Genomic DNA, 14,095 nt, shown 5'->3' with positions numbered 1-14,095 from the left:
TTTGATTTGGGCTTTTAGGCTAATTTGTCTATTTGGACATTTTTTGAGAAATGCTACGTCTACAATATTTTTACAACAAATTCTAGTTGGCAATTGTTATTAGTTCTAATTTACATGTCATTAAAATTGTTTTTTTGTCCTATCAATAACAATTTATCACTTAGGATATGTTATGAAACTGTTGAGGACATTTTGTGAATATTGCATTTTTCACAATTTTTTGGTTAATCTTCAATGAACCAAAATTTTGGAGAAGTCAAATTTTATTTTTAATGGACAAATTTTATTTAGGATGTTTAGGATTTTTTTAGGGTGGTCAAGTTTTTTTTTTTTAAGTTGTCAACATCTCATATTAATTTGGAATTTAATTTTTTTTTTCCAAGTTGAGGGTGGTCACAGACCACCCTCAATTATACATGGCGCCGCCAGTGGGGGTCCAACTATTCGTTCTCTCTTTATTATTATTGTTGCAGAATCGACAACAGGCCAACAGCAGAGATTGCTTGCCAAAGTAACTGGCTCTTAAAAAAAAAAAAAAAAAAACTGGCAAGTGGGAACTATTATTTTATATTATGGGAAATTAATGTTAGGATAATTTATTGTGGGAGTAAGCTAATTAAAAATTAGTATAAATTGATGAAAAGACTGAGAATATTATTGATGTGACAATTGAAAGCGTAGAATTAAAAAAGTCAGCTGTATTAGTTTACACCCAATAAAATTGGTAAAAAAATTTGACATAAAACAAAATAATTTGACATAAAATTATTTCTTAATTGACAATTTACCATGCCCGTTAACACCATCGTTATATTATTTTTGTTAGATATATATATATATATATATATATATATATATATATATATATATAATGAGTTAAAATTCGATAAGGATAATTCTTTTGCTTACACACCTCCAAAACTAACAAGCCACATCAAAGAGACACAAGTTAATAGATTGTGCCTATGGCACACAATTCTTCTTCAATAAAACCCTGTTTCAGAAAAATCAAATCCCATAGAGGCATAAACATGTTTAGAAATCGTAATCAATGATGTCAGTGGCGAAATTATTATATGTATTATTATTGAGTTCATTTGGTGCCACCAACTTGTGCACAACTCGCTCATGTGGCGAGTTGTGATTGGTGGAGGGGTAATGGTGGGTCATCCCTCCACCAAACCACAACTCGTCACATGCGTGAGTTGTGCACTAGTTGGTGGCACCAAAATTTTTCATTATTATTTGGTCCATACATTAGAGAGTAGGGAATCTAGGGATCACGCAATTCATCTCTCTCTCTCCCCCTCTTTTAGTAATTTAATTGACTTTAAAGAGTCAAATAGTTTTATTTTTATTTTTATTTTCCTCCACAATAGTATGAAAATAGAGATACGACATAGAGGGTTTTTTTTTTCCTTGGGAGAAGATATGACAAAGGCTAGAGCATTGAAGGATATACATCTCGCCTCCGCATTCAATACCTTCACCAACCTTATTAGCTGCATTAATGTGGAAATGACCCCTAAACAGTACCTTTACAGTTAGCAGCCATTTCTACTACCTTTAGCAAAGTTTTGATGGGACAGGTATACAGAGGGATGCCTTGAGATATACAAATAGATGGCTGGGATGCATGGAAAAAGGATATAAAAGGAAGGGAATCCCCGAGAAAAGTGGCTTGGAAAATTTGAAGTCCACGAGAATAGGAGAGAGAGTGATAAAAACCTTGGTGTAAAAGCTTGAACTACATTTATATACAAGAAGTTGATCCTTAGACCCGCTTGAGGAGGTCATTATATTTCTACTTCATAAAATATAAAAAAGTCTTGAACTGGTCTAATTTATAATCTAGTGATTCTTTAACATTTTAATCAATTTGTTTGGTGTTTGTCTAAATGGATACTTGAGGATGTTGACTTAGGACAAAAGCGACAGTTTTGATTTGGCAATAATTGTGTGGAGTAATTTGAGCCATCGCAGATCAATGGTCCTGCAGTTCTGCCTTATGTATATTCCCCTCCTAGAGTATATGCTTAACCTAAAGCTGAAATCTTTCTTACTAGTCTGTTTTGGGCTTATCTATGACTACTGATATGGTGTACCTATGATCCAGTCAAGTCAACTTGGTCTGATTGCCAATGACCCAATCCAACTTTTTTATGAGAGTTGACCATTTTGCTAGTGAAATAAAACTGTTGAAATTGTTAGTATGCATTGGTTTCTAAGCACACAACCTGTCACTGTTTGCAGGAACAGAAATCAATTGGGAGGAAAAATATGCCTGCTCGTCCATTAGGTATGATTATTAAAGTCAAGCCACAAGCAAAGAAAGCAAGGTTAGAAACAGGAACTATCGAGCAGCTTTCAGAGGTAGTGAAAATCCATGCTGTTGATGCAGAAAAATCTTCGGAGCCGTTGAAAAAATCTAATAGTAATACTAGTAAGTCCCAAGATGTTGGTATAAGTGGTCTAGTTTCATATAGTGACGAAAGTGAAGATGACGACTAGCGGTGTTACTTTAGTATTTTAAAGGAGAAACTTATATTTATCCAATTTATTTTCTTTTGTTATGTTTTTCAATTTCCTGTCTAGACACAGCAATGATGCATAAACGCATTAGTTCATGAAGGTGGTATTTTGGGTTGACAAGTTTGGTGAGCGATATTTGCGTGGTATTTCTAGGATCCCATGTCATTAGAAAGATTCATCCATCAGGATCTATCTATCTAGGGCCATGATTAAGGGTATATATTATGACATTAAAGTTTTTAGAAAGAAGCACATAATGTCTGTGCTATCTTGCATCAACTGGTTGGAGCTAACAACTTTGTAACTTGCTGAGCAGTTCTATATCTTCCATTGAAAAAAAAAAAAGGAAAAGAAAAAAGCACCGAGGGAAGTAGTGCATCTTAGGTCCTAACCAACCAATCAATCAATATCTATACGCTAAAAATGTGACATTTATTGTTCTTATGTTTTTGTTGAGCTACATTAATTGTCATGTCATTATTTTCTTTTGGTTCTTTGTTTTTACAAAACATGTATATAAATATTAATGTATGAAATAATGCATTATGCCATTATTATTTTCGAAACTAATTATAACTCATCAATTATGATATGACCATCAGTTTTTACTAAAATGAATTTACACATTTTTGAACTTTTATTTTTTGAGAAGAATTTTTTAGAAAATATAATATTTTGTTCTAAATGTAACTTATAATAGAAAATATATGTAATACAAATACTTTGAGTATAGACACCATTTATTTATTTTTAGTTTATACTCACTTGAAAAAAATCTCATTTCACCAATGAATTCATATTTGTACGCTCATGTAGTATTGAAGGCTAGGATAAAGGGATTAATTCTACTCCTACTTAGAGAACTGTATGTCATTTATATAAGCTTCAATAGACAGAGATAACAAAGCACTTAAAAATGGTTTTTTTTTTTCCCTTTTCATTTTCTTTTTTCATATAAACTATTACATACAACTAGGGCTGTCCCACCCACTCGGCCACCCGCCCAACCCGCTCGTACCTGACCCGCTTTCACCCGATTTGACTGCTTCGGTGGTCAGACGTGGGTCCCGTTCTCCAAAACTTGATGCTGGCGGGCTGGTTTCGAGTCCCTTTCTTCAAAACTCGTGAAACTTGACTCGCCAGAAGAGCATGAACATTCTGGCGAATTCTCTAGCTTTCCGACGAGATTTTAGCTTGATTTTGCAGATTTCGTCAATTAAACCAATCAGATTTGGCATAAATACACTAGATCCAGTGACTCTTAGCACGATTTGGGTGAAAAATCATCGGATTTGACGAAATCTTTGCCAGATCCAGCTAGATCTCACCGGATCTTGGCCAGATTGGGCGAGATCTCGCCGAATTTTGGTGGTTTCCACTTTTCAGCGAGTTTCAGCTTTACCCGAAACCGATCCCACCCAACGCATATCCAACTCGCGAAACCTGACCCTCTTAACGGGTCGGTTATGGCTTGGATTCTTGCAAACCCGATCTCTTACGAGTCGGTTGCGGGTTGGGCCAAACCCGACCCGCCCGACCCATGGACAGCCGTACATACAACTAGTTTTCTTGATATGATTTTTTTTTTTTTTTTTGGTGGTGTAACAACTTTCTTTACATGGTACCAAATTTTTAACTTGAGTAAAGCCTTTAACTGACACATAAAATCACATACACATGCACAATAATTTAGTTAAAATACTAACGTGATAATAAATATGATTGATGTTACTTTAACAACAAACAATTCCATCACATTGGAACATATTACTTATAAAAGATTATAGTTTTACATCACTTTATTATTATTGATGATGCGAAGAAAATCAGTAGGCTGGATGTTTCGGACTTGAAAAGAGTACTTGCTCTCTCAATGGCTTGAAAAAGAAAAAAAAAGCGATCAAAGGTGACCAGAGTTGCCAGCCAAGAACCCTCTGATGGCAAAGTTAGTTTTTTCTCTATATTTTTGGAGTTTCAACTTTTTGGGAGAAGTAAAAATGTACATTTTTTTAATCTGAATGGGTGTTTATATAGTGTCCTAGGAACAGTTATTGGGATTGTAACCTCCCATAGATTTGAGGAGGTGCGAGGGTTCAAGAATAATTTCCACAACTGTTTAGGAGTTATATTTTCTCATACAACGGTCACCGGAAGTTATGCGTATGTTGCGGAGTGGTGAAATGTACTCAGTAATTCCCAAGTGTAAAAGTCTCGTCCAGGGGTCCTCTTGTGGACGAATCCCTTCAGGACAGGGATGGGCGCTTTCCTAGGACGAGTGCTGTGGGTGTGCTTTCGTCCATGGACGACCATGGGCGTTAGCCTCGTCTTGGTGCTTTCTTTTGGACGGTTGTTGGTGTGGATGACCATGGACGGTCTGGAGTAAATTTTTCTTCATTCCTCATCAGTTGCCCCTTCATCCAGGGGTCATGCAGTATATCACCAGACCTCAGGATGAGTTTTCCAAGAACATTTATTATTGTTATTTATTATTTTATTTGTTTTTCAGACAGCGTACCACGTGTCATGCTTTCATAGGTGTTTGGTCACGTCGACTTACCTCCTCGAGGCAGATGCCACGTGTCGTCTTCTCATTGGTCTCGTCATTGTGAATATCGAGACTTCTCTACCTATAAATAGTGGCCCCTCTCATTTTTTCAAATTTTTTGTTTTGACATTCTCGTCCGTCGCCTCGTCTAAGAGTATTCTCAGTGTCCTTAGTATCTTTCTTCTAGAGCCAAGTATTCCCCTTACTTTCACTCTCAGGCTTTCCTTTTTAAGCTTTAGGACGTCTGAAATGGCTACCTGTTCGTCTAGCGACAGTGTAGATAAGGCCATAGACGAGTACCATGATTCTTCTAGTTATAGCACTTTCAGTAACGATAGTAGTAGTAGTAGTGGCCACACAACGGAAGAATATACCTCTGGTGTTCCTGGAATTCCCGTCGAAACCTTACAGGAAAATATTAGGACGATGGCAGCCTTTGGAGCTGATACCTCGACGAGCGTCCCACCATCCTCCCTTTTGGACGAAGAAGAAACTGTGTATAGTTGTGCTATAGAAATCCCTTCTAAGACGGACGAGAAGAGGTTAGATGCTCTTAGGAGTTGGTTCCAAATCCCAGACGATCTAAATCCTAGGTTAGCCGTTCGAGGGGAATGGTGTTACCAACCCCGTTTTGGGATAGGTATTTACGAAGCTTATTTGCTAGGGGGGCTTAGATTTCCTTTGAATGCCTTTACTAAAGAATTACTCACTAGGCTGGGCTTGGGAGTTTGTCAGTTTAACCCCAATGCGTGGATTCTTATTGTCTTTATGCAAGTCTTATGGAGGGAGGTATTTGATGGGAATCGTCCTATCACCGTGGACGAGTTTTTGTACTGTTATAAACCCTCCGAGATAAGTCAATCTCTAGGTTTTTATCAGTTCACAGCTAGGGGCAATGACTATAGGTTGATTAAGTCTTTACCTTTGTCTGACAGAAACTGGAAGACATAATTTTTCTTTGTCTCTAGTTTCTGGGCGGGGCATCCTATCGAGGCTGGTAGAGATGTATTTGCCCTTTATACTGGAGAATTAGGGAACCTTCGTCAAGAAGGTATGTTATATTTTTCCTTCATTTTTTTTATATTTATTTTGTTATATTTTATCTTTAGATAGTGGTCTAACCTTAATTTTCCTCTTTTTTTTTGTTTTTGTTTTTTAGCTGTTAGACGTCCTTCTTTGAGTAAGTTTCACCATGACCGCATCCACAGAGCTCGTCTACACCCCGAGAGGAATTTTCACTTGTTGGTGACTCTTCGACGCTTGCACAGGTGGGGACTTGGCCCTGATCCATCTGCTGAAGCCCTCGCGCACGAGCAAACTGTCCGTAGACGTGAGTGCTTTTCTTGAAATTTTGAAAATTTTATTTTATTATATATATATATATATATGTGTATGTGTGTGTGTGTGTGTGTGTGTGTGTGTGTGTGTACATGTGTTTTTCAGGAATGACAACCATGAAAGAAAATAAGGGAAAGAAGGTGATTGACGAGATGACCAAGCCTGAAGTTCAACCCTAGCCTCGTCCTGCTGCTGGAGACAAGAGGAAGAGCTTGTCCTTTGGACCTGGGAAGCTTGCCCAGTCGTCAGGGGAAGAAGACCAAGCATGGGTCGTCCAGGCTCGAAATTGCCAAGTTTGACCCTCCTTCCTCCTTGCCGTCCTTCACAGTCGATGTTGACTTGTCTACGCTTGTTGGCGTCGCTCTGTCTAAGACCCATGCTCCTGCTTCGTCCCATTCTCCTCAAAGGATTTCTACAAACTTATTCTCCTCAAAGGATTTCTACAAAATTATTGGAGAATGAGGATTTGGCTTAGGAACGATTCCAAGAGGCTGTAATAGGTGAGGACGTGGCTGTGTGCTACGACATGTCTTTGAAGGAGTTTGAGCACTCCGGTGTTCACGACCTTTTTAAGGTGAGCACCTTTGTCTCGTCTTGCTTTAGCCATGTTATCTATTGTTATTTTTATCTCTTGAACCTTCTTGTCTTCTATGTAGGCAATGTCGAAGTTCATAGCTGCGTCCAGGCAGGCCATGGAGATGGACAAGACGAGGATCCTTCTAGAGAAAAGAATAGAAGAGATTAAAAACGACTGCAGAACTTGGGCCGAGGTGGCGAATAAGGCCAAGGATGAGGTTAAGGGTTTGAGTGCTTTGGTGGGGGAGTTGAAATTCGATGCTGCTAAGAAGGATGATCGTCTTGACTTTCTTAAAAAAAATAACGACGAGCTGAGTCTCCTCCTCAAGAAGGCTAAGACGACGCAGTGGAGGAGTTCAAAGCGTCCAAGGAGTTTACTGACCTGCTGGACATAAACTATGCAGCAGGGTTTGAAGATTTTAGAATGGATGCTATAGACAACTTTCCTGGAGTTGACTTTAGCACCATTAAACTCAAGCTTGGCGCTGCTACAAGTTCTCTCCTTCAAACAGGCTCAGATGTTAACATTGAGGACGATGCCACCACCAAGCCATCTCAGGACGACCCCAACGTTGGTGCCCCCCTTCTTGAAGAATTTTTAAATTAGTGCTGTTGTTATTCTGCTTTTCTTTTGGTCCATTGTTTTTGGATCCTTTTAAAAAAAAATGTATTTGAGTACAATTATCTCGTTCAGAGTGTTCTGGACGAGTTTATTAACAATTGACTTTTAGGGCTTATCTTATAAGGGTTTTTGGACGATGGTCGTCTACCCTCTTTAGATTAAAGAATATTTTTCTTTTATCTGTTATTTATTGTATGGATGAGTTTATCCATTATTTTCACCATTTATGTCATTGGCTTCTAAACAGTGTTCTAAGTGTTGAATGATCATCTATGTGATTTTCTTATGGACGACCCACCTAGGCATGGACGTCTTTATTAGCCAGTTAAATCTTTACATGTGTAACTCGTCTTAGGACGACAATGATGACTTTGCAGTATTTAACCTTGTCCTTTAGGCAATTATCACTCGTCTTCTTGCAAGAGGCTTATAATGTTTTACTCATCCTAAGACATTGAGGCGTCTTGGCTAGATGCTCATCTTTGGAACTTTATGCCTTAACGTATGCCTTCTTCTTGCCTATCTTTCTTAGACGAGTATGCCTTAGATTTTTCTTTTTGCTTTATCCTTATTTCAAGGAAAGCTTGGACGAGTATGCCTTAGCTTTTCTCTTTGATTTATCCTTATTTCAAGGAAAGCTTGGATGAGTATGCCTTAGCTTTTTTATCCTCATCTCGAGGAAAGCTTATGAATGATACATCCCTGCGTTCAGAGATTTTCATTCGTCTTAGGCTTTTGCCCCCCTTGTGGGTATCATTATGTACACTAGATTAAGTATATCAGAAATCCAAACTATATTATTGCATGAACATTGTCCATAAATATGGCACGCTTTAGAAGCTGGTGCCTTATTAAAACACTTAAGAAAATACATAACTTTGTCTTTTACAAACTGGTCTGTAGACGGTGTAAAAGTTTAAGAACTAGTGCACTTTTTATTCTTAGTACACACTATAGTAGTAATAAGAACACAACAGTAGGTATAAGCAAACACAAATTGTGGCTGTAGTTGCCCGTAGTGTCAACCTCGCCCCCGGATTATTTCGTCCAAGTTCATCACTGATAGTACCTCTTTAGGTGTTCCACATTCCAGGGGTGCTTTAACTTTCGTTCGTCCAGAGCTTCCAAGTAGTAAGACCCCTGCCTTTTGCAGTTGATTACCCTATAAGGTCCTTCTCAATTGGGTCCCAGTTTTCCATGAGCTGGGCTCCTGGTTGCCAAGGAGACTCTTTTGAGAATAAGGTCCCCAACACTGAATCGTCTGGGTTTCACCATGGCATCATGTTGCCTAGCCATAAGATTCTTGTATCTTGTTGTCCTTTGCTCCGCATCCATTCTCACCTCGTCAATAAGATCGAGGTCAAGACGAAGTTGTTCCCCATTCTCTCTCTCTTGATACTTCATCACTTGATGATTAGCCACATGAACTTCTGCCGGTATGACGGCTTCACTTCCATAGGCTAGCTTAAAGGGGGTCTCTCCTGTCGGAGTTCGTATAGTCGTCCTATAGGCCCAAAGAACACCTGGTAACTCGTCTGGCCATATCCCTTTTGCCCCCTCAAGCTGAGTCTTGATGATCTTCAGCAGGGATCGGTTTGCTACTTCTGCTTTTCCATTCGCTTGTGGATGGGAGGGTGAGGAATAGTGATTCTTGATTCCAAAATGTTTGCAAAAGTCCCTGAAGGGCCCGTTGTCAAACTGATGTCCGTTATCCGATACTAATACCCTGGGTACTCTGAAGCTACGTAGAATATCCTTCCATACAAAATTTTTAACATTTTGCTGAGTGATTGTTGCAAGAGGTTCAGCCTTTACCCACTTGGTAAAGTAATCAATTCCTACTACCAAAAATTTCATTTGTTTAATTCCCATGGGGAAGGGACCTAGGATATCCAGTCCCTATTGTGCAAAGGGCCATGGGGCCATCATTGGGGTCTGGTACTCTAACGGCTGTCTAGGGACATTGCTATAGCGCTGACACTGGTCACATACCTTGACATAGGCCTTAGCATCTGCCTGCATTGTAGGCCAATAGTAGCCTACACGGACGACCTTATGGACTAGTGATCTCGCTCTTAAATGATTTCCACATGCTCTTTCATGAATTTCCCTCAAAACATAGTTTGACTCGTCCGGAGCCAAGCACCTTAGGTAAGGTTGGGAAAAACCTCGCTTGTACAACACTTTGTTTATGAGGACGTATTTGGCTGCCCTGACCCTCGACTTCCTAGCTTCATCATTGTCTTCTAGAAGCCTTCCATCTTTAAGATAGATTACTATTGGACTTATCCAGTTTTCTCCCCCTCTTATCTACTGTATGTCCGGAAAGTCTATGCTCAGCATATATTGGACATTGTAGTAATCGTTCGTCACTCCTCCTGCCGAAGTTGCTTTTGACAAGGCATTTGCCTCCATATTTTCCTCCTTGGGGAGTTGAACAAAACTTACTGCTGAAAACTTTCGTGCAAGTCGTTTCACTTTCCTGAGGTATTTCTTCATCTGATCCTCCTTGGTATAACACGTTCCATTTACTTGGTTGATGACTAGCTGAGAATCTCCTTTGATTATTATTGACTCCGCATCTAAGGACTTAGCCAATTCCAATTCTTTGAGTAGAGCTTCGTACTCAGCTTCGTTGTTGGTGGTTGGATACTGTAGACGGGCCGCGTACTCCAGTTTGTCACCCTCTGGAGACTTTAGTATGACTCCAATCCCTCCTGCATACAGTGTGGACGATCCGTCTACATTAATAACCCACCTTTCAACTCCTTCGTCTTTGTCCAACTCATCCTGGCTGGGGGTGAACTCTGTGATGAAATCTATTAATGCCTGCGCCTTTATCGCACTCCTTGGAAGGTATCTAATGTCAAACTCGCTAAGTTCCACAGTCCACTGTATTAATCATCCAGCGGCTTCCAACTTGTTCATGGCCTTCTTTATGGGGTGATCTGTTAAGACGTTGATAACATGAGCTTGGAAATAATGCCTCAGCTTCCTGGAAGCCGTAATCAAGGCAAAAGCTAGCTTCTCCATCATTGGGCATCATCCTTCTACTCCTCTCATTACACGGCTTGTGTAGTAAACCGGTTTCTGGATTTTCCCCTCTTCTTTGACCAACGCCGAGCTTACTGTGTGTGAGGACACTGCCAAGTATAAATACAGCTCTTCTCCAGGTACAGACGGACTTAGTAACGGTGCTGTCATGAGATATGTCTTTAAGTCTTGGAAAGCCTTTTGATATTCGTCTGTCCACTCAAATGCCTTCCTGAGGACTTTAAAAAATGGCAAACAATTGTCAGTAGCTTTCGACATAAACCTGTTAAAGGCGGCAACTCGTCCGGTAAGAGACTAGACGTCCTTGATATTTTTCGGTGGTTCCATATTCAGTATCGCCTGGATTTTGTCCGGATTTGCTTCAATTCCTCTGTGCGAAACCATAAACCCCAAAAACTTCCTCGACGAAACTCCGAAAGCACACTTGCTTGGATTTAATTTCATGTTATACCGCCGCAGTGTATTAAAAATCTCTTGAAGGTTGTTCAGATGATTGTCCTCATCTTGGCTTTTCACCAGCATGTCATCTACATAAACCTCCACATTTTGCCTGATTTGAAGACGGAATATGTGGTTAACCAGTCTTTGGTAGGTTGCCCGTGCGTTCTTCAAATCGAAGGGCATCACTTTGTAGCAATACAACCCTTGGCTTGTAATGAATGAGGTCTTCTCTTGATCTGCTTCATCCATCTTTATCTGGTTGTAGCCTGAGAAGGCGTCCATGAAGCTCAACACCCTATGACCTGCTGTTGAGTCCACCAACTGGTCAATGCGCGGCAATGGGTAACTATCCTTAGGGCAAGCTTTGTTTAAGTCAGTAAAGTCCACGCACATTCGCCACTTGCCGTTAGCTTTCTTCACCATGATTACATTCGCCAGCCAATCTGGATAATAAACTCCTCGGATGAACTCCGCGGTAACCAACTTCTAGACTTCCTCCTTGATGGCATTGTCTCGCTCAAGAGCGAAAACCCTTTTCTTCTGACGCATTGATTTTGAATAGGGACACACGTTCAGGCTGTGAGTAATAACAGTTAGATCAATGCCAAACATGTCTTCATGAATCCATGCAAAGACATCGAGGCTTTTCTTCAAAAACTGGACCAAAAGCATGCTTTACCTCTTCTTCCATGCTCGCCCCAATTCTAGTGAACTTCTCAGGCTGGTTCTCGTCCAAAGGGACGTCCTCTAACACCTCAGTGGGTTCCGCTGCGATCCTTCTTCCGTCTATACTCATTGCCTGTATACGCTCGTCCATTGCCAGCATGGCTAAGTAGCACTCTCTAGCGGCCAATTGATCTCCTTGTACTTGACCCACTCCGTGCTCAGTCGGGAATTTGATGGACAAGTGGTAGGTAGATGTTACCGCCTTCCAACTATTCAGAGTTGGTCTTCCAATAATTGCATTATATGACGATGCACAATCAACAACAAGGAAATTTACCTCCTTGGTTATCTGCTGTGGATATGTTCCAACGACCACTAGTAAAGTGATGGTGCCCACTGGTTGCACCTTCATTCCTCCGAATCTTACCAATGGTGAATTCACTGGTCGAAGCTGATCTCGTCCTAGCCTCATTTGCTGGAAGACGGGGTAATACAGAATGTCCGTAGAACTGCCACTGTCTATCAACACCCTCCTGGTCATGTAGTCAACAATGAGTAGGGTGATGACTATTGTGTCATCGTGTGGGTGGTGAAGTCATCCTGCATCCTCGTCTGTGAACGTAACGACTTGCTCGTCTACTTCCCTCGTCTTAGGAGGTCGTCTAGACAGCTTGATGTTCTGCACCACCTTCAGGTATGTCTTCCTCGACTTAGATGACTGCGCTATCGAGTTTCCTCTTATAATTACTCCTATCTCTCCTAGTGGAGGTCATGATGACTCTTTCACCTTAGCTTTCAGTTTCTCATCTCTTTGGTCTCGTCCAAGGAAGTTCCTTAGCTTTCCTTACCTAATGAGATTCTCTATCTGCTACTTCAAATCAAAGCACTCGTCCGTGTCATGCCCGTGGTCTCTATGAAAGCGGCAATACTTGCTCCTATTGCGCTTGTTAGGATTTCCTTTCATTTATTCGGCCACTTCAAGGACGGATCATCCTTGATTTGCATAAGAACCTGCTCTAGTGGCATATTCAGGGGTGTGTATTGCTGATTCCTCGCTGAGGAACTTGCCTTCTTACCATCCTTGTCTTTTCTCTCGTCTACCCGAGCCTTCTTTAGACGAGGTCCCTGATCTGAGCAACGCTGGTGGCCCGCTTCCGAGCGCTCTGCTCTCTTTCTCTTCTTGGCTATGATATTGTCTTCAGCATTCATGAAATTCTGGGCCGAATGGACGAATTCGGCCATCGTCTGTGGTTCCTGCTCGTAGAGCTTATGGATGAACAAGTTAGAATTGACCCCATTATGGAAGGCAGCCAACAACAACTTGTCATCCATTTCGTCTACCGTTAAGGCTTCCCTTTTAAACCGGGTAATGAAGGACCGCAAACTCTCATTTTCCCCTTGCTCTATAGTCAGCAAACTAGAAGAGGAACGCTTGTGGCGTTGTCCTCCAATGAAATTATTGACAAACAACTTACTCAACTCTTCAAACGATCCCACTGAGTTTGGGGGTATTTTGCTAAACCACACCTGTGCTGGTCCCCTAAGTGTGGTAGGGAAAGCTTTGCACATAATCGGGAAAGCTTTGCACATAATCTCGTCCGGGACTCCTTGAAGGTGCATGGTCGTGTTGAAAGTAGCAATGTGATCACACGGATCACGATTTCCATCATACGAATCCAAAGAAGGCATTTTGAATTTCGAAGGTAGGGGATGACTGTTGATGGAAGCTGTGAAAGGAGAGTCCGTTTGGTGAACTAAATCATCCATTGGGTTCGACCACCTCATGTTCTCCCTCATCTCATCCATGGCTTTTCTCATCTGGTCCATCTCTCTTTCCAAGTGTGGCACTCTTCTTGAAGCGGTACCCCTTGTCTGATTTTCGGACTTAACATTTTCTCCTCCACCTTCCTGACTCTGGGCTCGTCCTTCCATGTGCCCATCTTGGCGCTGCCTTCTAAGGTTGATCTCCCTATTCAACTCCTAATTCTGACTGGTAAGTTCTGCCATAGCGGTAGCCATGGATTGCATATGTTGAACAGAAGGCGGTTGCATGACAAACGTTGACTTGTGATCGCGAAGGGGATTACTAAAAGCATCCCTACTCTCCTGGTGGCTTGGGCTGGTAGCCCTTGATCTTGTTCGAACCATTCAGCCTTTTGTTTGGGAAAGGCTAATCATTGATAACAAAACAGATAATCAAACGAAAAGAACAGTGATTGTTGTTTGTACCCACAGGCGGCACCAACTGATGATGCAAAGAAAATTAGTAGGCTGGATGTTTCGGACTTGAAAGGACCACTTGCTCTCTCAATGGCCTGAAA

Source organism: Castanea sativa, chromosome 10 (assembly GCF_040712315.1).
Source record: "Castanea sativa cultivar Marrone di Chiusa Pesio chromosome 10, ASM4071231v1".
Classification (NCBI taxonomy): Eukaryota; Viridiplantae; Streptophyta; class Magnoliopsida; order Fagales; family Fagaceae; genus Castanea; species Castanea sativa.
Note: the sequence above shows the minus strand (reverse complement) of the source record.